General features: G+C 42.8%; 1 long non-coding RNA gene across 2 annotated transcripts in view; it reads left to right on the top strand.

The window, feature by feature from the left end:
- LOC308627404 overlaps positions 1-1,954 on the top strand; it is a 118,258-nt gene extending 116,304 nt beyond the window's left edge. For both annotated transcript variants that reach the window (XR_014017400.1, XR_014017401.1), the window contains exon 5: positions 1,817-1,954. This is a non-coding gene — a long non-coding RNA (uncharacterized lncRNA). The remainder of the gene's footprint in view (positions 1-1,816) is intronic.
- Positions 1,955-26,810: the final 24,856 nt, after the last annotated feature.

The raw sequence follows: 26,810 nt of genomic DNA, 5'->3' as shown, positions 1-26,810 counted from the left end.
AGTCTGCAGGGAATGAAGGATCACAGGTGTAAGGCAGGAGAACTGGAATTCCTGTAGGCGATAACTGTCTCAGATGAGGTCACTATATGATCTTCAAGCAGGGCCACATGAGCATCTTTAGACAGGGGAGGAGGACTGCTTCTTTTGGTAAGAGAGGTGCAGTGGAGTTTGAGCGTACTCAGAATCATCTGGATCCTCCCAAATGCCCTCATTCCAATTCTTGTGGCCCCCTTTCCCAAATAATGCCCTGACTTTCATATATGACATCTAATGAGGACATGAATTCAACCTACATTGAAATTCAGTAACCGCCCAGTCTGACTCTGTGTTTGCTTTGCATTTGGCCATGACAGCCCTGTGACTATAAGAGATAAAAAAATTCTTTTAGAGGAGTCCTAAAAGCTCCCTGTTTCTCTAACAATACCTTAGTATGAGAATTTAAATTCTTTAGCCTGTCTTCATTTTTAAAAGCTCACAGAAGCTAATAGAGGCAGCCATCCCAACCCCTATTTTTATATTCCTTAGCCCCATGTAATAAGTGGGAAAACAATCAAAAGGGAAGCCAAAATTTGGCTTCAATAGACACTTGATTCCAAATGACAAAAGATAGTCATTTACATTGCTATTTTACCATCCCACATATCATGGGTTACTAGTGTCCCATCATTTAATGATATCCTAATACTTATTCCAAGCCCAAATAGGTCAGATAAGTCAATCTAATGTTCCATGTCCTTGAAATCTGTTGACTGCAATCACTTATAGTCCAATTTTTGTGTTGGTCAGAGTTCTTTATTTGTAATCAATGAATTTTCTCTGGTTACCTTAAGCAGAAAGGAATTTATTCGGGGAAATAGAGCTTAAAGAAGCATTACAAATGTTGAAGAAACAGACTTTAGTTAGGCTTCCAGGAATAACCCCAGTGTGCTCTTCCACATTCCAAAACGACCTTCCAAAGGAGTTACAGCATCTGCTATGATCAGGAAGCCACCACACTGCTGCTTCCAGTCCATGCCAGAAATATGAATGCCTCATGCCGTGCCTCTTCCCTGTACAACTCGGGGTTTTTTGTTTTTTGTTTTTTTTTGCGGTACGCGGGCCTCTCACTGTTGTGGCCTCTCCCGTTGCGGAGCACAGGCTCCGGACGTGCAGGCTCAGCGGCCATGGCTCACGGGCCCAGCCACTCCATGGCATGTGGGATCCTCCCGGACCGGGGCATGAACCCGTGTCCACTGCATCGGCAGGCAGACTCTCAGCCACTGCGCCAGCAGGGAAGCCCTACAACTCGGTTTTGAATCAGTCTAATACGGGTGCATCTGATTGGCGGAATGTGAATTACCCTAGGTATCCTGCATAAGAACTGGGAGATACAAGTTTTTATTTGTTTATTTGTTGTTGAGAAGACAGGAGCTACAGAGTGAAGAACTATCAAAATGTGAAGAAGGTGTTCAGAATATTTTTGGACATCTGAGAAGGAGCCTGGAGAATAGAAAAGGGAAGAGCCGTAGGCATTTTTTTCTTGGATTGGGTGGTAGGCCCACAAGGATTCATTATTTATTTATTTATTTTGGCTGCACCGTGCCACTTGCAGGATCTTAGTTCCCCGACCAGGGATCGAACCCTCACCTTTGGCAGTGAACTCGTGGAGTCCTAACCACTGGACTGCCAGGGAATTCCCAGGATTCATTATTTTTCTAATACTTTATAATGAATACATATGTGTATTAGTCTGGCTTCTCCAGAGAAACAGACCAATAAGATCGTTCTGTCTATCTATCTGTGTATCTGTGTATGTATGTATGTATCTATCTATCAGGAATTATCCTATGTGAATATGGAAGCTGAAAGGTCCCAAGATCTGCAGTCGGCAAGCTGGAGACCCAGGAGAGTCAATGATAGAGTTCCAGTCTGAGTCTGAAGGCTAAAGACCAATGTCCCAGCTCAAACACCATTAGGCAGAAGGTAAGAATTCTTTCTCACTCAGCCTTTTACTCAACTCAGGCCTTCAAAAGGCCCACCCACAAGGGGGAGGGCAATTGGCTCTATTCAATCCACCAATTCAAATGCTAATCTCAACCAGAAACACCCTCGCAGACACACCCAAAAGTAATGTTTAAACCAAATATCTGGTCACTCCGTGACCCAGTCAAATGGACACACATCAATTTTATATATATATATCAAAGAATACTATTTTCATTATGAGATATAAAGAACGATTTTGGGATAACTACAAGTGACTGATGGCCACTACAAAACGTAGTCCCTGTTCTTAAGGTTTTGACTGAGTTTAAGTGTAAATGCTTGGGGAACGAGCCGTTTTTTAAGTTGCTATTAGTCATTTGTATCTCGGTTTGAAGGCAAATGAGTGGGTTGTTGAATGGAGTTTGGAGAGAGAGAGAGAATTTAATCTAGGTATTTGAGGAGTGGAAAGGTTGAGGGAACCATTGAAGGAAGAAAGGAGGAAAGAATGGAAGTCTGAGGGCTCTGAGGCAGATTTCTGCTATTTCACATTGTGGTTGGAACTGCGCTAACTCCTGGCACTTGCTTGAGGTAGTTTTCATTTTTATTTTTTCACCTTAAAGGATATTGGAATTTTCATGGGACTTCCCTGGTGGTCCAGTGGTTAAGACTCTGCGCTCCCAATGCAGGGGACCCTGGTTCGATCCCTGGTCAGGGAACTAGATCCCGCCTGCTGCAGCTAAGACCCGGTGTAGCCAAATAAATAAATAAATATTTAAAAATAAAAATAAAGAAAAAATAAAAGATATTGGCATTTTCAGGTGTCAACAGATTATTTCCAATCTGTTATGTATCTATCAGTATGCCCAGTTTTCATTTTTTCATATACATGGTGGGACTCCGAATTAAAACTTGCTCTTCCAGCCTGTCTTTCTGGTTCTCCGGGTATTAGTCCACACTATTAGAAAGTGCAGGTGGGGTCATATACTTCATTATCTGCTGCTATTTGTTTCAGTCTTGGATTGGAGGAGCCAATGAGCAGAAATTGCACAAGGGAACTTTCTTCAAACCTTCAGTTTATGAATAATGCATAACTCGCCGTGACTCATCAAAAGCAATGGTAAACAAACCCTCAACAGTTGGCCACCTCCTCAGCAATCCACAGACAGTGGTCCCACCCCTTGCAAACTGTGAACGGCAATATTTGAAGGTAGCAATGGAAATTGGTGGTGCTGGTTTATCTTTAGCATCGCCCATATGCTTATTGGCACACAGTTAAGTCAGAAAAGTGACTGAGGCAAGCAAAGAGAAAAAGGTGTCCCAACTACTAAGGTATCTGGAATCTGTAGAAATGCAAGCTGTTCCCTAGCCTACCCTACATAAGTGCTCTTTCCCTGATCTTTTTCCTGTTATAAATGGGGAGCCCCACCATTTTTATAGTCTGACAGTCCTGGCTTCAAATTCTGCCTCTGCTGCTTTTGAACTTTATGTCCTTGGGCAAGTTACTTAACTTTTTTTTTTCTTTGAATTTTATTTTATTTATTCTTTTATACAGCATGTTCTTATTAGTTATCCATTTTATACATATTAGTGTATATATGTCAATCCCAAGTTACTTAACTTCTCTTATTTAAGTTTCTTCTCATCTTTCAATCCTGGCCTCCATTCAGTAAGAAGGGATAGTAGCAATACTTAATCTCTAAACACTCAGGGCTCTTAATTATGAGCAACAGCAGCTGACTCACGCTGATTAGGCAGAAAAGATATTGGGTAGCTCACAGAGCAGTTGGCAAGGCTAGAGAAGCAGGCTTAAGGCTAAGCTTCTGGGGTCAAGGCCTGAAACTATGCTGCAGAAGTGACCCAATAAGGAAGCTGCTGACCCTGCTTTCCCCCAGAGCCCAGAATGGCTGCCGGGAATGCACACTCTGCTGGAGCTCTGCCAGCACTGATACTTCTGGGCCAGGAACTGTTCTTACAACAACTGGTACCCCAGAAGACTGGATGCCTCTGCCACCCTTGTCAGCAAATGGGTCCCAGGTATCACCTCCTTCCTCTGGTTCATCTTTCTGATTAAACTGTTGCCTGGGAGCATCTTAGTGGCAGACCCTAGGCATCATGCTTTTTTTCTAGCTGCTGAGGTCTCTGGGGAAGCAAATTCTCTGACTTGACTTTAGGGAGGCAGACCTCATAAGGCAGGGAACTGCCCAAACATAGCAAAATGCACAAAAGGTGAGAGGCAACCCGAAAACATGACATACATTCTCTCTCTAAGTGTGGTGAAAACCAAGCAGGTATGTCCAATGTTTGGCATGCTTTTGGGGTTCATTAATTCTTGTTTCCTTTTCTTCTTTATCAGAAATATCCATCTGCTCATTGGATTCACCCCCAGGCTGGTTTCTACATAGGCAGGATTTGTAAACAAAGTGGAATGGAACCTTTGACCCAGTTTGGCCCACTTGGAAGGATCTCTACTTCCTAGGGCCATTCCTTGGATGGACTTGACCTCTTGGCTCCTGACCTTATCTGCCCTGACCCATGGGACCTACTCACTCCTTCCTCTTACACTTGACATTTTGATTCCTATACCTTTTGCTTGCTCATGACATTGCACCCCACTGACACTCTCCACACACACCCCCCATTTTTATCCTAAGCTCTTGGTCTCTTGCATTTTAGTTTATAATGAATCCTGATACCAACTGGATTCTCTCCTTGCCCTGACTTCTGAACAGTTTATGCAGCATTTTAATATTTTGCATAATCATTGAAGGAGATCTTATAAGAAATATTCGAAGACTTTTTTAGGTTTATAAAATAACTACCAAATTAACTTTTTTTTTTTTTTAGATGTTGGGGGTAGGAGTTTATTAATTAATTAATTTATTTTTGCTGTGTTGGGTCTTCATTTCTGTGCGAGGGCTTTCTCCAGTTGCCGGGAGCGGGGGCCACTCTTCATCGCGGTGCGCGGGCCTCTCACTATCCCGGCCTCTCTTGCTGTGGAGCACAGGCTCCAGACGCGCAGGCTCAGTAGTTGTGGCTCACGGGCCTAGTTGCTCCGCGGCATGTGGGATCTTCCCAGATCAGGGCTCGAACCCGTGTCCCCTGCATTGGCAGGCAGATTCTCAACCACTGCGCCACGAAGCCCCAAATTAACTATTGTTAATGAAAGAGAAGTGAAGAAAGTCTGAAATGGAGATAGACGAAGACAAAAGAAACAGTTACAGAATGGTTTCCCTATCACTTACCCCATTCTCCTACTCCTCTTTTTAAGAAGTAATTCATTAGGACTTTGTATATAGAGGGGAAAAAAAAAAACTAAAACAACTTGCTCCAAGAAATACGCTTACTGATAAAATTTCCCCAAACTCTCTTAAGTTGGACTCTGCTTTCTCTTCCACGCAACTGCACTTGCTAAATTTCTAGAACTTCTTCCCAACTAACAAAGGGCAGCATTTTCAACATTAACAGCCTGGTATCTAGCTGTTGGGGCTCTGTGGGCTAAGAGAATGCCTTGAGGAGCTGGGGAGAAAGCAGTATGATCCTGTTCTAACATCATGGCTCAGGGAGCCAGGAATTATTTATCTATGGTTATTTATTCAAATTTTCCTGCTATCTCTCAACTTCATTTGACCGTCTGGGAAATGTTCTGCTCAATTGACAGGAAATGTCCTCAGAAGTCCTTAGGCTTGTTTGTATCTTTGGATGTGATCTAGAGAAGTATAAACAAGCAGATATGGAAGATGATTCTTGTTCAGAGTTGTCACAGTATCGTGACTGACCCTCAGGATAAAGGCAATTGAAGTCGTGTACTATTTTACATCATGGATCTCTGTCAGAGAGCAGCGTTCTACCAGAGAAAGTTTCAAAGAGTTACCAAAACTTTCTTGCTCAATTGTATCCCTCAAAATAAGGCATTATTAGAGTAAGACTGAGAACATCAGATCGAAAAGAGCTAACACATCTTAAGAAAAATATCTTTGAGTGTGGCTCCATCTCTATTTACAATGATGGGAGAACTATACTTAGACCACTTTGTTTAATTTAATTTAATTTATTTTTTATACAACAGGTTCTTATTGGTTATCTATTTTATACATATTAGTGTATATACGTCAATCCCCATCTCCCAATTCATCCCACCACCACCCCTCTCCCTGCCACTTCCCCCCTTTCCATACGTTTGTTCTCTACATCTGTGTCTCTGTTGAGTCAGACCACTTTGAATCCCAGTTCTGCTACTTTTAGAAGAGCATCTTGGATGAGACATTTGTTCTACTATTATGTAACTTCTTTGTTTTACAAAAGTGAAGGACTTAAAGTGCAAATATACCAGAATCCTTTACTAGCATCTAAATTAACTAAGATTCATTAGCTTGGTGGCCATAAAGACCCTGAAAATAGGACAGAGAGAGGTAATTCCTGGTTCTAGAAAGGGCTAGAGCATAATACCATGGACGTGGCAGTTCTAGCTGGGGTGCCCAGGTCGTGGTGTCCTGTTGACCTTGAAGCAGCCGGAGGAGGTAAACTGGCATAGCCAAAATCATGTTCAAAGAGAAATGGAGAGAATCTCTCAGGCAGACTCCATGTACTGTTAAATTTTGCCTATACTTTGCCCCACTTAGCGTCGTTAAGCAGCAGGAGAAGCAGTAGTGGCAGATCAGAAAAAGTGCCCTATTGATGGGGGCGGGAAGGAATAACAGGTGTATTCCTAGCTGGTTGATTTTATGCCAAAGGTATCCAGATCCACAGCCCTGTTGGGGAAGGAAATCCCAGACTTCCTGCCAGATTGCATCAGGGGGACATATGAACCTTATTCTTTCTGTTTCAGTAATCTTGGTCCAGCTGCAAAAATAACTTGTGCATGAATTGCCAACAGAAACAGGTAAAGCTACTGGATGAGGACCAGGAGGATGGCAACCTCTCTGCCTCTTTATACATGTCTGGTGTTTGGAGGGTTGGTCTGGTTAATTTTGGCAAGTCTGTCTGCTGGGCTCCTAAACTCAGCTTCTAGGAGCTCAAGACACCTGTCCCATTCATCTTTCCCTGGGTCCATTACAGACAGTAAGTTCTAAGAGCAGTCTAAGACTGGTCAGAGACTCAATGCTGTGTTGAAAACATAGGCAAAATATTTCCATTATTCCATTGTCACAGAGTAGAATGGAAGAACAGGAATGAGCTCTTTCATTCACCATGTCCAGGACAAGGCTCAGGTATGGAGGGGGGCTGTGATTTGCCCAGGATCACCTGAAGAGTGTTTGGTGGAAGTGGAAACTTTCCAAAAAGGAATTAGAAATTACCAGTGGGCATGATTATTACCTCTCACCATCAGGTGGAGTTTGTGCAGTGAACTACTATTAATAAAAAGGGAATAAATATCTTCTACATGTTTCAGTGTTTTTTTCACGACTGAACCAAAACCATATGTTTGCTAATATGCAATTTTACATAAATTGTGGCGGGAAGGCGCTTGTTTTACCAGTTAAGGCAGCACTAGATTTTAGGGAAATACCATTTTGTTTTGGAGGGACAGTGAGGGCTGTTTATGCACAGCAAATTCTTGGGCCCTGAAATATTGCTTTGTACTTCCTGACTGTCTCGCTAGGCTGCCTGTGACTCACAGTATAAGAATCCTTTAATGATTCTGAAACCGGCTGGCTGGCTGTGTTTTTTCTTCTGTCCTTCCGTTTCTATCTCTCAGACAGTGTTAGTTCTCCAGGTTTGAAGCTTTCTTTTCTACTAGCGTCTCTTGTGCCGTGCAGCCGTTGGGGGTGCCTACGTGGCATGTCCCTGCCCTGCAGCAGTGCAGGTGTCCCTCTCCATATTGAGGGAGAGCCCTAGCCTAGTTCCCAGTCCTCAGCTAGGAGGGGGCCTCAAGAAAAAATGAACCAGAGCCAGCCAGCCCCCCTGGCTGTGGCTGTGTTTTATTGGCTAACCTTCTGCTTTTTTCTTTTAGACAAAGCCCATCATGGTTCATCTTTTCAGTTTTTCTTTTCTCACAAAGGATCCATTTTGAGAGGCTTTCCTTTTAACCAAGAAGGTACAGTTTTCTGGCCAGACTTCACATTGTTGATACAAGGGGCCAAATCACCTCTCCGCTTTCTGTTTTTCTGGCATGTCTCCCTGACCCAGCATAAGCCAGCACCTTCATACAGAGAACTTAACTGGTCCTTAGACATTCATTCACCTGTTCCATAAATACTTACCAAGAGTCTGCCTTAAGTATGGTGACCAACTGCCAATTTGCCTGCCACTGTCCTGGCCTTAGAACTGAAAGTACTATGTCCCAGGAACCCCCTTCGTTTTTGTTGTTGCTGTTGTTTTTGGGGTTTTTAGTTTTATTTATTTATTTAATATTTATTGGAGTATGGTTGCTTTACAATGTTGTGTTAGCCTCCACTGCACAGCAAAATGAATCAGCCACACACATACAGATATCCCCTCCCTTTTGGACTTCCCTCCCGTTTAGGTTACTTCAGTGCACTAGGTGAGTTCCCTGTGCTATACAGCATGTTCCCATCAGTTGTCCATTTTATACATAGTATCAATAATGTATATGTGTCAATCCCAGTCTCCCAATTCCTCCCACCCCACCCCTTTCCCCCTTGGTATCCATACATTTGTTCTCTACATCTGTGTCTCTATTTCTGCCTTGCAAATAAGATCATCTATACCATTTTTCTAGATTCCACATATATGCGTTATTATCCGATATTTGCTTTTCTCCTTCTGATTTACTTCACTCTGTATGACCCTCTCTAGGTCCATCCACGTCTCTACAAATGACCCAATTTCATTCCTTTTTATGGCTGAGTAATATTCCATTGTATATATGTACCACATCTTCTTATCCATTCATCTGTTGATGGACACTTAGGTTGCTTCCATGTCCTGGCTATTGTAAATAGAACTGCAATGAACGTTGGGGTGCATGTGTTTTTTTGAATTATGGTTTTCTCTGGGTATATGCCCAGTAGTGGGATTATTGGCCGTGCCGCGCGACATGTAGGATCTTAGTTCCCTGACCAGGGATCAAACCTATGCCCCCTGCATTGGAAGCGTGGAGTCTTAACCACTGGACCAACTGGGAAGTCCCCCACCTCAGTTTTGAGAAAACTCAGACAACTGGTCACCCTAGCGCTAAGCTCAGCTCTATCAAGGAGCTGAGTGTATAATGACTACCAGCTTCTCAGGAACTCAGTGACCTTCTGTGGTTGTAGTTTCTTTTCTCACAGAGCAAAGCATGACATGGTGGAAAGGGCACTTACCTAGAATGGGGGACCCTGGGCTCTGGTCCCAGATTGACCACTAAAGAGTCAGGGGCTCAAGGACAGATCACTGAACCTCAGTTTCCTTCTCTGAAGAGTTGGATTTTGTGTTCTTTGACTTTTTTAACAACCCAGATTCTACAGTTCTATTTCTAAAGCAACTTGATAAACCAATTCACACTAATTAGTATTACTAGGTAAGAAGTAGTAGGTAATAAGTTTTGGTTGACACTTGGTGATGATGCTAACATTTATAAGGTCCTTATTTGGTGTCAGACAACATCCATTATATTACTTCGTCCCCACAGTAACTCCTGGGGTGGGTGCTTTCTTTACTTCCATTTACAGATGAGAGACTCAAGGCCTAGAGAGGGTAAGTAATTTTCCCCAAATAACACAGAAAGTTGTGGATTAAAGATCAGAACCTGGGAGGTCTGACCTTCAAGTCCAAACTTGAACTGTTGCTCTCACTGGCTAGAGACAAGTCAACAGTTAAAATGAACAGGCTTATTGTTTTCCCTCAAAGGACTGGAAGAGGGAAACTGGCTGTTTGGAATGAGATCTTTGCATTCTGGGCTGCTAAAGGTTATGGTCCTGAAAAACAGAGCATGGTATTTAGGAAATTAGGGTTCTCAGCTCATAGTGAGGCCCCTCCCTGCTCTCTAAGACTAGCTAAAGCGACGGAACCAATTGAGAATTAGAGCATCCTTCATCCCCCACTGCTTCTTTCCTGTTTTTTTGGAAGCTTTAGGGTATTTCCATTCCCTGCAGGATCCTGAAGCACTTTAGGTGCTGTTAGCGAGGCTCAGAGGGTCACTGCCAACTGCTCCCACTGCCTCTCTCACTGTTGTTGGTCTGAGAAATGATTCCATTCCATTCTAGTTCGCCTAACAGCATGTGTGTGGGTGTGTGTATGGGGTGGAGGGGGGCAGCGTAGGAAGGTTCTTCCTAGGCACGTTTCTTCTCTTTCTTTGGAAAGGATGATTTGAAATATAAACAAAATAAGGCTGTGGGGTCACATTCACAGCAGCTGGCAGAGTTTCACTTAATTAAACTACAGTGATTGCTTTATTCACATGTTTCACTTGCCCCATTCCCTTCTTCTCTGACTCCTTATGAAGGCAACGCCATTTCACAGGGAAGGGGGGAGAAATTAAATGTTGTTAGTCTTTAAGACCAACACTAATTAGCAACTTTTATTTTATTGTGATTACCTACGTGAAAGTATGCAAAAGTAAAGTTATATTCTGAGAATGTGACTGCTTTGGACTGAAGCGTTAAAGGGAATGAACAGTTCCTGGGAACTTACCCTCGTTTGCTCTAAATTCCCCAGAGCACAGTGAAACACCAGTGCCAGGGGCAGGAAATGGAAACAAGGGCCAAAAGGGATGGTCAGTTGAGCAGCCGGCCATCAGCATGATCATTCTAAAACCCAGGTCTGATCCACTTTCTCTCCTACTGCAAAACCTGACACAGGTCCCTGCCTGCTGGGTCAAGGAGAAGCGCCTTAGCCTGGCATGTTTCACAGCCTGACTCCATCTCTCTAGCCTGTCGCACCACATTCACCTCTACCTGCCCAAGGCTCCAGTCACATGACCCCACCCCCCTTGCCCCACCATCATTCTTTTCACACCTCCATGAATTTTCCACAAGTGATTCCCTTTTCTTCTAATGCCTTTCACACACCCACCACACCCCTGTCACCTGGTGAATTCCTCTCAGCCTTTCAGTTGAAGTTCAAAGCTTGCCTTTTCTGTGAAACCTGTCTGGACTCCCCCTGGTGGAGTTGGTCTCTCCCACTCTTGTGCATCCATATTATTTTGCATATCTTTATCCAGGAATTTATCACAATGTGTTGTCATTTTTATTGGCATGGCCGTCTCCTTCATTAGACCATGTCTTACTTATCCTTGTTATCCCCTTCCAATTTCAGAGTTTAGCACAAGCCAGGAAGTACTTATTACATAGGAAGTACTTAGGAGATGCTTATTGAATGAGTACATTACAGCTGGTATGATCTGTCAATTATTATTTATTGTGTGTTTACTATGTGCAAAGCATCATGTAGGCGATGTATATGCATGTGATTGAGAGAGAGAGATAAAAATCTGAAGTACATAGGTCACAGTCCTTCAAGAAACATAAAGTCCTCTATGAGATGAAGAATTAAAAAAGCTGAACAGGGCTTCCCTGGTGGCGCAGTGGTTGAGAGTCCGCCTGCCGATGCAGGGGACACGGGTTCGTGCCCCGGTCCGGGAAGATCCCACATGCCGTGGAGCGGCTGGGCCCGTGAGCCATGGCTGCTGAGCCTGCGCGTCTGGAGCCTGTGCTCCGCAACGGGAGAGGCCACAACAGTGAGAGGCCCGCGTATCACAAAAAAAAAAAAAAAAGCTGAACAGAATAAATATCATGCAGAGGTACAAGCACATGGCTATGAGAGCTTAGGGGAGAGGGAGGTGGATTGGGGTTGGGCGCGGGGAAGGAGGCATCACAGAATAGGTGCCATACAAAAGGATTTGGACAGATATAGAAATAATGGAGGGGTGGAGGCAACCAGCCTGAGGAAACAGTATGAATAAAGGCATGAAGATAAGCACAAAGTAATTTCCCTGGAACAAAAGGGTCTGAGAGTTCTAGTCTCACCATAACTAGGGAGACAGAACACTTAAAAAAAATCTGAAATAAATCCCATTAATATCAATAAATGCATTGCCCCTAGTTGCCTATATTTGCATACTCTAAGCAGGAGTGGTGATTAATCAACTCCAGATTGCTCAAGGATATGAAGCAGGGTGTTCATAAGTCTTTAGCAGCGGGAAATGCTTGTTGCAGATAAACTGTTTACAATTTACTTCGTAAGCATCATTTCTGTTGGGGCTGTGCGGCAGATAATGGTAACAGTAGGTGTTAGTCCAGTCTTAACACAAAGAAAATCTTCATAAGTGGCAGCCATTTCCCATTACAAACAAAGTTTTAATGGACTTGGCGACAGTTCGAGAGACTTTCAAAATATAGCCAGAAAACACAAAGTTGGTTAATCCTTTACATGACAATTGTGTTTTGAAACTAAAAAGAAAATAAGCCAAAAATTTATTTCTCCCTTAGCAATCCTTTATGAAAATTAGACTTTAAAATCAGACATAAATGCGATATATGAACCAACCAGAAACTGTGCATGATCGGTTTCTAATTTAAGGAAGGAAGGCTTTTAATTTGCCAAGTTTATGTAATGTGTGGCAGCAACGAACAGTTTACAGATAGAAATTATAGTTTATATTGAAAAGTTTGAAACTTTACTTGGGGATCCACCATTACCAACAATACTTATGAAGCCCCTTGTTGTTACAGTATGAGGCCGGTGGAAGCAGTATCATGTAGATGTGCTTCTTGCCTTCTGTGTTACCATGTTGGATGGTTGGGTTCATGCATTCAAGGACTTGCAGATGTCAGAATCAAGATAACCAGCCAGCCGTGGTCTCTTGCATTTCCTCCTCACTCTTTACAAGTCAACATACCTTCACATTCATTTTTTCAGTTTTTCATAACCTGATGCAGTAAGTAGAGCATGAAAAATGACCCTCAGTCTACTGATGAGGAAACTGAAAGGCAGAGATGGTCAACGAATTGCTCACAGACCACTGGTTATCGCCACAGAAAGAACCAGCCCTCTTGCCTTCAGTCTTCGTGTCCATTGCTACACAATGGTGCTCCTGAATAAACTTATCTCACATAGAGTGTCGTAGAGATGGGGAGCAAGAGTAAATATCTGATTGCCATGGAGATCACTGTCAGGAAGGATGACAATTCCATGATAGACCGGAATGACTCAGAGGCAGCCTTGATGGTACCTCTGAGGTTAGAGCCCCACTAAAATGGATATATCTGACGCTCATGTAACAAACATAGTCCCACAGAAATTTGGATTTAGAATCTCCACGTCCTTCATAGGAAACCAAAGAGCATCACATAGCCAAAGCAGTAGACAACAACTGTAATCATGGTGAACATCTATGGAGCGCTTGATCCACACCAGGTACTGTGCTAGGAGCTTCCTACCCACCATGTCCTTTAACAACAACCGTTTGAGGAAGGCACTGTTACTGTTGTGATACAGATGAGGAAACTGAAGCATAAGTTGTTTGTCAAGGTCTTACGACTGATAAACCACGGAGCGGAGAACTGACCCCATGCAGCCTGCCTCCAAACCTGCAGTGTTTCCCCTACATTCTTCCAGCTCCTGTGTGTCAACTGTAATGTCTGTGGGGTGAGGGAATGGAAAATGTGCAGGAGTGAGGGTTGAGTCTAACCCTGAACATTGAGTTCAGGTGTCGGGTAACATCTGAGAAGGCAGAGCCCACAGGGAAAGCCCTCAGTCACGGGAACCCAGAAGCAACCCCCAGTGCTGTGTCTCAACCAACAGATCTGTTAGCAGGCAAGTAAAGGGCATCTGAATGTCAAGGACCAAACTGCTTCTAATGTTTTCCCACCTCTGTTTTCCTCTTGTTCTTCAGAACTTTCTGGGTTTTTGTTGTGGTCGTTGTTGTTGTTCCATTTCAGGGGTAATTTTCTAGATCTTGACATGGCTGCCTGTAGAATTATATTTCAATCCTCCAGAATCTTTAGCAGGTTTTCTAACTCTTAGAAGACTCACTGCGCCTGATGAGACAAAGAAAATATCCCTTAAACATGGGCGCAACAGACTGAATGTTTGTGTCCTTCCAAAATTCACGTTGAAACCCTAATCCCAATGTGATGGTAGTTGAAAGTGGGGCCTTTGGGAGGTAATTAGGTCATGATGGTAGAGCCCTCATGAATGAGATTAGTGCCCTTATAAGAAGAGGCCGGAGAGCTAGCTAGCTCTCTTTTCTGCCATGTGAGGATAGAAAGAGATGTCAGCTACTTGCAACCTGGAAGATGACCCTTACCAGGGCCCTGACCTCAGACCTCCAGCCTCTAGAACTGCAAGAAACAAGTTTCTGTTGTTGATAAGCCATCCAGTCTATAGTATTTTGTCACAGCAGCCTGAACTAAGACAATGGGATATACAGAGCCTTCCTCTCGGTGGAGCATGCTTTCTGCTCAACCCCACATACTGCCTCTGTTCCCAAAGCTTAGGTGGGAAGCAAAACTGAGCTGTCCTCCTGAGAACCCATCATTCACTCTCTACAGACCTGACCCCTTCCTAGTGAATCCCAGAAGAAATGCTATGCAGCAGCCTTTTGAAATGAAATGTTTTTCTGTTGAACCAGAAAATAATCACATCCTCCCACTTACTCTTTAGGGTACAAATTAATCTGACTTGATTTGTCAGAGAGCCAGAACTGCAGGCAAATAGATGCTGGAGAAATCAACCAATCTTTTAAGGCAGCAGTAATGGTTACTCCGGTTGGCTGGCCGAGTGACTTGTATCTGGAGGAGATGCTCAGAATGACTCAGAGTGCCTGAGGTGACAGAAACACAGAGCGTTCCAGAGTGGGCTCTAACGGAGCAAGTGTTTCTTTCTGTCTTACAAGGGTTTGGTTTCATGTTTTCCCGCCTTTTCCTTCTTATCCTGTCTCCTGGGGCCAGTATCCTCCGCAGAAACCAAAGGTGACGCATGTATACAACTGTGAGGAAAAATAGCTTGTGTGTGGATGAGAAGAGATGGGTATAAGTATTTAATCCACAGATGTGCCTATTTGTGCCTTGGTAATTAATAAACCCAAGAAGTGAGTAGGCACTACAGCAGAGGGGGTGAAGTCCTTTTGCTGGTGAGCTGTCCATTTTTAAATTAAAAAATACATAAGAAAACTGTGAAAAAACACAATTGACACTCATGTATCAACTACCCAGATTGAAGAGTTGCTATTTTGCCATATTATTATTATTATTCCCTTCCCGTCTTCCCTTCCTTCTTTCCTTCCTTCCTTAGAAACAAAATGTTATGATATAGCTACATCTCTATACTTCCATCCCACTGTTTTATTCCTTTCTCTTTCTAGAGAGAAGTGCTATTACAGCATTAGACTTTATCTTTCTTGTTCATTAAAATTACTTTTACTATATAGATATATATATGCAAACAGAGTATGTAGTCCTCTTTGAAGGTGGACTTTTAATATTAACCCTTGGGATATATTCTGAACGTATCTTTTAACAACTTTAAAAAATGTGTTTATAACTCAATTTAACCTTTTTAAAAATTTATTTAATTGAAGTATAGTTGATTTACAATGCTGTGTTAATTTCTGCTGTACATCAAAGTGATTCAGTTTTATATATATATGTATATTCACATTCTTTTTTATATTCTTTTCCATTATGGTTTATCACAGGATATTGAATATAGTTCTCTGTGCTGTACAGTAGGACCTTGTTGTTTATCCATTCTCTATGTAATAGTTTGCATCTGCTAATCCCGAACTCCCGATCCATCCCTCCCCCACCTCTCTCCCCCTTGGCAACAACAAGTCTGTTTTCTGTATCCGTGAGTCTGTTTCTGTTTCATAGATAAGTTCATTTGTGTCATATTTTAGATTCCACATATAAGTGATATCATATGGTATTTGTCTTTCTCTTTCTGACTTACTTCACTTAGTATGATTATTTCTAGGTCCACCTTTAACCACTTTTTACATGTGACATTATGTTGCAATTTACCCATGTTAATAACAGTTGATCTCATTCAATGATTTTAACTGCTGCATTGTATTACTTTGTATGAATAACTCCAAATTTATTTCACTCTACCCTATTGATAAACATGTTTTCCCTACTACAAAAAGTGCTGCAGTACATCTTCTTGTTGAAGTCTCCTCAGGTCCATGTATGAGGTTTTCTCATCAAGGTCTGTCTATACCTAAGAGTGGAATTGCTGGGTTATGAGGTTTCTTAAATTTTACATTTAATTACCAAATTGTTAAACTGTGCACTTAAAAATAGTTCATATAGCATTCCCCTAGTGGTTAGACTAATAGAGGAATAAGCTGTAGTAAACCAATAGCAACAAGACATAACAAAAAACTAGTTGAATCAGGCAAATTGTGTTTATTTCCTGTAACCTGGTCCATGATATTTATGGTTGTATTTCCCTTCTTGAAATCAGAGTATAATACAATCTGTATCCTCCTTGAGGTAAAATACCTAGACTCTATATTATTAGAGTCTCTATAATAATACATCTCTATATTATTCTACCATGAGTAGCTGGAGGAGAGGATCTAAGTTATCCCTCTGAACACCAAACCTTCATTTCATAGCTTTATCTTCAAACTTAGTTAAAATATATACCCAGGTTGGCAATTAGCTTTGTTTTTCACATAACCTAAAACACCTGTAGAAAACCAGCTCTTGAAAATGGAAGAATGTACAAAGCACCTGGTTAATATCGGAACATCTGATTCAGGGTCAAGGAGACCTCTGACCATCAGAATAGAAACTGAAAAAGGTCTTTATTTCATTGTGTAACCAGCCTGTGTGTACATGTTTGAACACATTCACATCGATGCTCCACAGAGCTCTCTATCTGCCCACGCTGGACCTCCAACACCTTCCCCTCAGAGGCTCCTCTAGTTATTTCAAGAGGGTCCCTGGGGTGTTTGTACAATACATCACTTGGGCTCAGAAACGAGTTTGCTCATGTGCTTTGGCTCCATTGTCAAGGGCCCTTTCCCTGTGTTGGATGACTGAGCCCTTAGTGAGAATGGGACCCCACTAAGCACATCCGTCGTCTTCCCTTCTTAGAAAGCCCAAGCTGCTTTGCACGCGTGGCAGAGTTGGGATAGGGTGAGTAAAGGAAGAGAGACGTGTCTCCAGCTTTGTCTCTGGGACTCTAAAGCAGCCTGGGTACCTAGATTTTCTTAAGGTCTTCCTTCAGCTTCTACCGTAATGCCTCTTTTCTTAGAGATTCAAAATTAGTGCTGTGCAGTGAGCGTGCAGTCGGGGGAAGGGGGACTGTTACCCCACCCCCACCATTGCCGTCCTGCTGTCCCTTCTCTTCCCCTAGGCACCCCATATCAGCACTCTCCCAAGTCTGTTCAATCTAAATCCCAAAGCCCCCAGGCACTGCGCTCCCTGGCAGGGGGGAGATGTGACCTAACTCTAGTCCCTTAGAACATATCTGAATCCCGCAGCAGTTCACGCAAGACATCCTGCTGCAATAGTGTCACTAAAGATGTGAAGAGGCCCTTTGGGGGCATTCACTGTTTTCCTCACATGGCAGGTCGGCAACAAGCACGTGTGGAAGCCAACTGGTTGTGAATGGAGAAGAGAGCTGTAAGTAGACAGAAGAAAAAAGCTTGATTGGGGCTTAATCACCTCTCCCCACCCCAACATTTCTTAAAACACAGAATCGTGTTTGAAGAACCTTTAGATGTTATCTAGTTCATCATCCCATCTATTTTATTTATCTGCTTTGTATGACAAACGACCTCAAAAATTAGTGACTTAGAATGACAGTGGTGTGTTATTTCTCACAGTTCGGTGTGGTGGTTGAGTAGTTCCTCTGTTGTTTTCACCTGGACTCACTTCAGTGTCTCTGTTAAACTGGGGGTCGGGGAGGGGATCCAAGATGGCCTCATTCACTGGTCTGCCCTTCAAACGGCCCTGGCTGTCGGCTGGGGTGCCTCGTCCTCCTCCCTCAGCCTCTCATCCTAGTTGGCTAGACGGGGTTCTTTACATGGCGTTCTCAGGGCAGTGTTTCAAGAGTGAGGAAGCTGCTAGGCCTCTTGAGGGCTGGGCTCTGGAGCTCATACAGTGGCACTTCTGCCAGTATGCGATTGGTGAAAACAAATTATGGGACCAGCCCAGATTCAAGGCACAGAAACAGACACCACACTTTGATGGGAGTTGTTGCCAAATATTGCAATCATATTTTTCAACCTACTACACCATTTAATCCCTGCTATAGCATTTGTGGTATTGTTCTAATTGAATAAGGCTAGTGAAAGGGTCCTTATTCTTTCTAGAGGCAACTTTTTCATGGAGAACACCCACAGCCTTCTCCCTTTAGATGAACATCCCCTTGGTTCAAAATAAGCATTAGGGTCACATCTTTCCTTATCCAGTACTGGGGAAGGGAAATCTTTAGTGAGATAAGCAAAAGAAAATTTACATTTAGGACACACAGATGGACTAACTTGTTCTGTCAAAGTTCTATTTGAGCTAGGTGTGCCTTTTGCAGGAGGCCACCTCATTCTGAAGAGCTAAATCGGGCCAGTGTGGGACTGAGGGGAAATAAAACTAATGAGCTGATTGGGTCTGTATCTGGCTTAGACTTAAGGGAGAAGGATAAAGGGGGCCCTTGAGGTTTCCAAGCTGGTCAGCTTAGTTCACTAGAGCAAGAGAGCAGATAAGTTAGTTGGGGAGAAAGCCGTAGTCAGGAAGAAAGTATACCCAGGGCCATATATCTCAGGAAATTAAGTATTGTCATAAGTAGCTAGATGACATGAAGATTCCAGGGAGGCAAAAGGGTGCTATCGCAGTTCTGGTCTAGTGCCTCATTATTTGTAGTGTATTCACTGGACCACAATGAGAATCTTGGGCCCACCCCAGAACATGAATCAGAATCTGCATTTTAACAAGATCAAGTGCCTCACATGCTTGTTGAAGTTTGAGGAGCACGGGTCTAGAGAGCCTTCTTGATGCCTTTAATCCACACCCCACGGGAGACCCACATAAATGTGGCCTTACTTCCAGTAAAGAACTGTGCTTGGTACCACCCAAGGCTTTCTGGGAGCAGAGAGGGCTCAGCCTCACTGTCTGTGGTCACCCACAGTCTACAGCTCTTTTCTCTAAGCAGGGGTTCTTAGCCATTTTAAAAAATAGTTTTATTGAGATATAATCCACCTATACAATTCATCCATTTAAAGTGTACAATTCAGTGGTATTTATTCACAGATATGGGCAACCACCACAGTCAGTTTTAGAACATTTTCATCACCTCAAGAAGAAATTTAGTAGCCTTTAGCGATTACTCCCTCATCCTTCTGTCCATACCCCCCTTCTATCTTGCCTTAAGGAACCACTAATCTACTTTCTATCTCTGTAGATTTACCTATTCTGGACTTTCATATGAATGAAATCATGGAGCATGTGGTTCTTAACAGGTTTTTGGATCATGAAGACCCATCGAAACTCAAATGGAAGCAATGAACCCTCTCCCCAGAACATACATACACAAGTGTATTCACCCAGAACTTCAAAAAATTTTGTGCATCTTTTGAAGCCTTTAGGGAGCATCTTTAGGAAGCCAAGATTAAGAACTCACGCACTGTGGCCAGTCAAAATGGGTAGTTGTTGCAAGCAGGTCCTAATCTGGTTTGAGCACTGCAGGCAGAAGGGATGGGACCACACAGGGACAGGTCACACGAGGTTACTACTGCCCCAAGGTGGAAAGTGACTAAAGCAACAAGCAAAGGACAGGCACCAAGTGTTTACAGAGCTGAAGAAGCTGTGTTTATAACACACAGTTTGCCAAGGAGGGGGTGATGGTGAACAGATGTGTCATTTGCAATTAAGCCTAAAGATGTTAATTATGCAAATGGAATCTCTGATTAGGGTTCTAAAAAAAGAACCCCATATATTATGGGGTGTTGGATGTGCACAATCAAGCGTGCTTGCTGACTCTTCCTCCAGGTAATCACTGTTGGTGCCAGACTCCTCACCTGGGGGTCTTGTTTTCAATGTGCCACCTTGAGAGCCAGAGAGGGGTTCTGTGGAGGCACTTTCCAACTGCAGAACACTAAAGGTGGACGTGGTCTTTGAGATCAGGGAGTATAGTCTATCCTTGTCCAGAGGCAGAAACTGAGACCCAGAGAAATTACGTGACTTGTCACTAGCAGAGTGAGGATAAGAGCTTGTATCTCTTATGTCACAGATTCACTTTCCCTTGCCTTATTGCATCAAAGAGGACATAAATCAACTACCAATTTTCTTGTCAGGGTCTACTTTAAATCTATGTGGAGTAAGGGCCAGGGGAATGATGTAAACAAAATATCTCCCTAACCCACTCAGGGTGTGCTTGTGCGTCTGTGTGTGGGGAAGGGGAAAGCAAGTAACGAGAATAACACAGGCCTTATACTCCAAGCTGTGTAAGTCATTAGAGCAGCCACTAGTCATCTGTGGCTATTTAAATTAAAATGAAATAAAATTTAAAATTTAGTTGCAGTAGTCACATTTCAAATGCTCAGTAGCTACTTGTGGCTGGTGGCTACCATATTGGACAACACAGAACATTTCCATTACTGCAGGGCTTCCTAGAGTCTAGAGTCAGATTTTCTCAGTCTGAATCCCAGTTCTGCCCCTTAGAGTAAAATTTCAAGTGTGTTATTTAATGTTTCCAAACCTCGATTTCCTCCTCTGTAAAATGGACATAAGCCCCATATCTGCCTCATTGGTTTGCTGTGAGAAGTATGAGTGTAAATGAGATAATGTCTGTCATGTGTTTCGCAAAAGGAGCTTGCACTTATTAAGCACTAAATAAATGTTATTATCGTTGTCATTAAGCATCTCAGTATCCTGCTTAAGACTGTGCTGATTCTTCTAATTGAAATGATGCAGTTTGTCCCCCGAAGGAGTAAGGAGTTGCTTGCCGGGGGCACTAGGACGCCAAGAAGCCTAGGTCTTGGATGAGTTATAGAAGAAGGAGGTCAGGAACAGAGAGAGGGAGATGAGGAGAGGCTGGGGCTGAGGGAAGATGATCAGGGTCCTGGGAACAAGGAGAAGACACAGTGGTGTGAGCTGTGAGAAGTGCCAGAGGGCAGTCAAGATCACCCCACTTCATACATTTGTCAAGGACTGGCAGACAAGGGCCTTACTCAGCAGAGCCGTTGCTCTGTCAGTCTGAGCGTGTAGGCTCCTACCTCTCGTGTTTCTTATGCTAACTTCTTGCCTGCTTGTCCACAAGAGGGAGGCAAGGGAAAGGAGAGAAGGAAATCCTACAAGTCCAGCTGGCTCTTTGCTGGCAGCTCTGGTCAGAGGTTTGCTGTGGAGGAAGCTGAAAATTCTGATGAAAATACGACTGCCTTTCACAGAAGCTCGCAGGTCTCAGCTGTGTTTTCCTTGAACCCATTACCTCTGTAGAGAGGATGCCTCCCAAAGGCTGTGTGTTATTCAGAAAGTCATACTTCACGGCCTCTCAGGAGGGCTGGGACAATTTTCACACCTGGCTGGAGGCTGTGCCAGCCTCCTAGCAACGACCCCCACATGGGTTCAGCAGCAGAGGACACAGAAGGTGTGAGTGGAGTGGAGAGAGGTGGCCGTCATCCAGGTAATTTGGCCCCGTGGCATGCCACTCCACAATATCGATTTTGCTGCCAGGGCTCATAAAGCATTGTGTGAGGCATTGGGAGAAGGTATTAAAAAATAATTCTCTTTGCCCTTAGGGAATTTTCATGTAATTCAGGAGCTGGTGAGCCAAGGGACAAAGGGGCTTAGGGTGGCAGAGGGGAAAGAGCATTGCAGTAGGATCTGCAGATGTAGTTTATGCCTTGGTCTGCCATTAATGAGAAGTGTGACTTTGGGCCAAGCTATTGCAGTTTTCTGGGTCTCCTCACTCCCATCATGGACACATTTAAGCTGATGGACTGGGTGATTTTAAAGTTCTCCATTTCTGGAACCCTGAGATTCTAATTGAGATGTGGGGATATGACCATCTAGGCCATGGAGGAAGATTCTTCTACTAGCAGTGTCAGATTTCTCAAATAAAGTATGGGATGCCCAGTTCATCTGGATTTCAGATAAACAATGAATACATTTTTTTAGTGCATGTCCCATGCCATATTTGGGACATACCTATACTATGAGATTATCTGTTGTTTAGCTGAAATCCAGATTTACTGGGCATTCTATATTCTATCTGGTGACTTCTGCCTTCTACCAAACATATCTGCCCCTCTCACTACGTGGGGAGGGTGTTTCTGTCTCTCTCCATCCTTTTACTGGGACCTTCTGATTACTCTGATTGGTCAGAATCTGCAAAATTCCTTGGCTGCATTTGACTGCCAAGGATAATTGTGTTTAAGGCAAGGCCTTTGACTTCCTTTGGCCTACGCTGCCTAGACACAAGCGCTGAGGTGTCTCTTCCTCTCCCTCTCTCTTGAAAGAGCTCCCGAGCAGGACCGCTCATGGGGAAGAGGGTAGGTAACTCTCCCTTTGTCCTGCTGCTCACCACAGACCACATCCATCCCAGTGACTCAGTGGACTTGCAGTCTGTTCCGGGGGCCCATTTATCATAGATATGCTGGAGTGTTCTGGCTCCAAGGTATAGATTTGGGAGGGGAGCAAAGGCCCTGTCTATCTTAAAGTTTAATCTCTTTTTCTCCAGTTTAGCTTTCACCAGTGAACTCTGCATTTGGGGGATTATTGGGTGCTTGCTGGCCTAGTAATAAACTGATACTTTCATTCCCACTGGGCCAGTGCATTTCTGTGTTTTCCTGTCTGACCTAGAAGGGAGGCGCTTTGAGACTCAGGTCCCAAGCCTTGTACGTGGTTGTTGTCTCTACGGATCAGACTTATGGGCCTGTCTAGATCCAGCCCCAAATGAAAAAAAAAGAAAAAGAAGAAAAAAATGTGAATAACATGTGATGTCATCAGGCTAGAACAGGTGAGAATGGTCAGATACAGGTCATCCTGGGACACTTCTCATTTACTTAGAGAAATGATCTGGGAACTTTATGTTGTAAATGACTGCTTGCTATATGAAAGACAATGGGGAGGGCTCTAGTCCGGTTATCCAGCCCTGACAATTCTAGTTATAGACCTTTACAATGAGATGATTTTCGGAAGATATCTCTTGATATCCAGTGGATGCCGTCATCCTAGTCATTGGGATTTTCCTAGTACAGGTTCTTTATTTCTTGCCTGGACCTTTGCCACACACAGCATTTTAAGTCCGTGCCTCCTATACTTGGCTCTCCTAAACCCAGGTCTGATTATGTCACCACGCTGCCTAAAAGCTTACCCTTTCCTGCAGAAGCAAGTCCGAACTCCTGAGCATGGTCCACAAAGACTTACCAGGCAGGTCTGACACTCTTTGCATTTCAGTTTTTTTTCCTGCTATCACCCTCCCTGCCCCCAGGCTCCTAGGTTGTAGCCTAAATAAAGGTTTAGTTGTCCCCTAAATATTCTCCAACACATCTTTCCAACACACCTTTGCACAGTTTGGCCCTTCCACTTCTAATGCCCTCCCTCTTCTCTCGCTGGTGAACGTTTTATTTTGAGAATTAACTCAAAGGACAGCGCTCCAAAGTCTTCTTGAATTCCCCTCTCCCCGGTTGAGTGACAGTTCCCTTCCTCTGTGCTCTCAGATTCTACCCTATTGCATTGCAACAAGCGGGCCAGGTATCTGTTTCTCCCTCTTGTCTAGGAGCTCCACGAGGGCAAACATCTTGTGTCTTTCATCTTTGTAGTCCCTCTTCAATGTCACATGGCTTTCCTATTTCCCCTATTACAGCGCCCAGCACAGCAGGGGCATCCAATAAATGACTGTTGCATGCATGAGGACAATAGAATATGGCCCAGAGAGCTGATATTTGAGTTAATTGTGGGATGTGTTTGAATTGTCAGACGAAATAAATCTTTGGGGTGGAAATGACTGCATTGAAATGTTAGTATAGGTACAGGGGGCAGCCCATAAAGACCCAATAGATACTATAATTGAAATGAGGGATATTAAATCTTTATCTCAAGGCACAAATCAGAATAGAGCCACAGCATGAGACCCTTGTAATAGGATAACATCGGCATTAGTATTAGCATTAGGTAATCCTTCCTTCTTTGGGGTAGAGAATGCTTGTTTTGGTATCAAACCGCATCTCATCAACACGTGTGTTGTGACTTATAGAAAGGGTTATTTTCTTTGCCATGTAAGATTCAGCGGATCAGCAAAAAATCTCTGTTGGCAAGTACTTTGTGAGAGGCTGTGAAACTGGTCACAGGAGTAAAGGGTATTTTTTTGGCACTTTGCCTAAATGAAATCTGGAGGGATACCTCTTCTAATACTTTATTTCCTTCAGTACACATTGGGCATAAATTTAGCTCTCAAAGCCTTAAGGTCTTAATGGGAAACCCCACAAAGCTAGAAGCACTCTAGAGAAAGAGCACTGGACTTAAAGAGTCAAGAGTCCGGTCCCAGCTCTGTTACTAACCCAGTGGGTGATCCTGGGGAAGTCACACAACCTCTGAGGGCCTCAGCTTCTCCATCTTTATATCAAGAGGGTTCTACTAGGGATCTCTGAAGATAGTTCTCTGCTTTATCATTTTGATCCTACATGCTGCTCTGTAGGGACAGATTGTGAACTTAAGGAAGGTTAAGCTTCAGGGGTCTTTGCTTGCACAGCTCTCTTCAGAAGCCCTGGGAAGGGCCCCATCAAGATCTTTCACATGGTCATATATTTTTGTAAAGTTCCAAAAGTAAAATATTTTAACTGAAATTGGTTACGACAGCTGTCTCTTTTTACTCCCTCTCTCCCTTCATTATAATTCCCCAGGTGTGGGGTGGCCTTGAAATGGCTGTGGGCATTTTTGGGATTCAGATAAAGGGAATTGTGTTGAGGATATTAATGATACATTTCTATGTAGTCTAGAGTTACTTTTGTGTATAGTTACCTTGTTACTAGTCATTCTAATATAGGTATGGCTTCCAAGAATATTTCATGCCATCCAGCACGCACAAGAGCAAGTCAAATACATTTCTAAATTGTGTCTATAACATTTTGAGCTACATAAGAATACAATCAAATTACTCTTCTACTACGTCTATCACCTTACTGATGAATATAGGAGTTCTGCCACTAGAAGCCTTGTTTCTTCAGGACTTTTTAATGCATTATACCAATGCTTGCTCCCTCACCAGTGTGGCATGAAGGTGCAAGGTACACATGGTGCCATGGAATGAACTTATCCTACAACTCTTGGCACTGGAAGCATGTGGGGATTGGGAGAGAGACAAGTGTGAAATGTACAGAGCCAGAAGCTAGTCTGTTGAAAATTCTTCCAATTGTCTGATACATAAAGTTATAAATGGAGGTTTCAGTTCTCAATGATGCCTAAACAAAATGGAAATGTTCTTCCATCAGGAATATACTTAATAATGCAGCATATACAATTATAAACACACTCTTTTCTCTATTTTTTTTATTATATGTGCTTGAAATAGAATTTTCCAGAACGCCTGTGTTTGTAGGAGCAAAAACCTTTAAGTACTATAAGCAGTAAGTACTGCTAAGTACAGTACTATAAGCAGTAAGTCTGTGATTTTGTAGGTTTTATGCATCTCAAAATAAGTCTTAGCATATCTGACACATCTTGTCAAGATGAATTGTGCTGGTTTTAGATGAAACAGCATGCAGTATTGACAATGCATTAAAAAGTCCTCAAGAAACGAGGGTTCTAGTGACAGAACTCCTATATTCCTCAGTAAGGTGATAGATGGAGAATAAGAGTAGTTTGATTATACTATTACACAGCTTAATATATTGTAGACACAATTTAGAAATGTATTTGACTTGCTCTTGGGCATGCCTTAATTTCGGATTAATTTTGTATCTATTTTCAGAATGGTTGATACACTAAAACTCAAAGAGGAAAGGAAGGATGTATCCTATTGGAAACTGATGATCTAAACTAAAAGAAAGGAGAGTAGCAGAGACTTCAAAATGTTGAAAACTCTCTTATCACAACAGAAGCTAAAAACTCTGATGGCCAGAGTCATAAAGACAAGAAACAGGATCACAACAGCAAGGAAAATATAGATAAAACAATAACAGAAGAGAGAGAAAATTTATGTAATTTGGGACATTCCAGGACAAAGAACAGAAAAACAGAAGGAGGAGGAAAGTAATGGTCTGCATGAGGACATGGACTACAGAAAAGTTAATGAGTTGGTCATTGTGTCAAAGGGTATTTAAAATTAGCCACTGCTCAAGAAGCCTGAAATACCATGACTCTTTTAGCTCATAGGTGAAGGAAACTGGATAGAGCTTAGCCCAAATTTGACAAAACTCTAAAAATGTTACATGACACTGTAATGAGTTGGAAGTTGGAAAAAACTTTTCTAAATTATCAATAATGAAAAAACAAATTTCTACTAGACTGAATTATCTTTCTCATCTCCGTATAGAAAGATTGCAGAAAAAAGTGGCTTATCATATAAAGAAATGACTACAGATTTAGAAAAATATTATACATGTATTTTCGGCAGCTCATTAGGAAACATGTTTTGTCATTTTCCCCCCTGGATTTTGTGATGTTTGTGGAATTTTTCAGTTTTAGAAATTAGTATTGTGATTTCTTACTTCATTGTAAACAAATGTTCAATCTGTGCTCAGTTCTTGTCTGTGATTTTGTATTTCTTTCGGTAAAAAGGGCCCCCAAATCGTATAAGCTTTAGGCCTCACAAGAACTGGATCTGTTGCTGCTCATCTGATAGCATCCTTTATAGAGCAGTGTTTCTCAAGCCTTAATGTGCATTTGAATCCCTTGGGGATCTTGTTAAGATGCAGCTCCTGAGATCCTGTATTTCTAACAAACTCCCAGGTGGTGCCCATACGGCTGGTCTAGGGACACACTTTGAGAATCAAAGATCTAGAACAATGGTTCCTGTCT

This window comes from Mesoplodon bidens, assembly GCF_964165515.1.
Source record: "Mesoplodon bidens genome assembly, chromosome: 14".
NCBI lineage: Eukaryota > Metazoa > Chordata > Mammalia > Artiodactyla > Ziphiidae > Mesoplodon > Mesoplodon bidens.
The sequence above is the reverse complement of the archived record's forward strand: the minus strand, read 5'-3'. Positions and strand labels throughout refer to the sequence as shown.